Consider the following 1,102-nt stretch of genomic DNA (forward strand, 5'->3'; position numbering starts at 1 on the left):
TGGACTTCCACGAATAATTCAAGACCAAAATTAGCCAAATCGGTCCAGCCATTCTCGAGTTTTAGCGAGACTAACGAACAGCATGTCATTTTTATATATATAGGTAGATGAATATAGCAGATGCCATACATACTAAGGGATCACGAGAGATCATAAAAAACAACCAGTAAGAGCCCTAACCTTATAAGACATGAGGTAGTGTTCCCAATTCACTTCATTTTAATACCAATGATTGTCTGCAACAAAAATACATAGGTGTCAGTTGTCAGTAACCTAAAGGAGCTCATAACGCTGGCTACTGCCCACATCAAGACATAAATTAAAGGAAGAAGCAGATATAAAAATATGAGTGTGAGTATACTTCTATCGATTGAGGAAGATGGGGCCATAATACTTTTATTGAGATGAACTGTTGAGGTGATAAATATTAGAATCTACTCTACAGGCGGGCGATGCGAATGTTAGAATAACAATCATCTTGAATGATTCATCAGAGGAGTCTCCGTGGAACATATTATTATCTTTGTGTATTCCGGTCAATATCCAGACAATGACAGTGACTTCAACTATACCTACACCATTATTAAACTATTATAATTTAGAGCTGTCTATCTATATAAATTGTAATTTTAACTTAGCAGGCTCCTTCGCAAATTCATTTTTATTTCTGGCAAAAGAACTAACATTTTCTGTCTTATTTCGCATGAATACTCCTTTGAATGATGAAAAGGACTCTCCTAATGAAAACACGGCATTTTCGTCTTAATTAATGAAAGGATTCTCGGAAACCAAACACACAGTTATTTTGTAATATTGTTTCTGTAGAAAAATGTATTAACTTAATTCACTACCAGTAGTAATCCTTGAGTAAATTAAGAAAGTTCTGAAAAGGTGTTTACGAGTAAAAAAACAGGAGGATTTATTAGTAACTTACTAACAAAATGATATGGTTTTAAAAAAAATAATGAAATAAAGTATTAATAATAATAATAATAATAATTAGAAAATAATGAATAACAAGATTTCTCAAAGATTCTCGGCAGCAGTGGCTTAATGTTTAACGTTCTTATAATATAAACGATTAGCTAATTTGTTGCTAAAC

This window comes from Bombyx mori, chromosome 14 (assembly GCF_030269925.1).
Source record: "Bombyx mori chromosome 14, ASM3026992v2".
In the NCBI taxonomy this organism is placed as follows: Eukaryota; Metazoa; Arthropoda; class Insecta; order Lepidoptera; family Bombycidae; genus Bombyx; species Bombyx mori.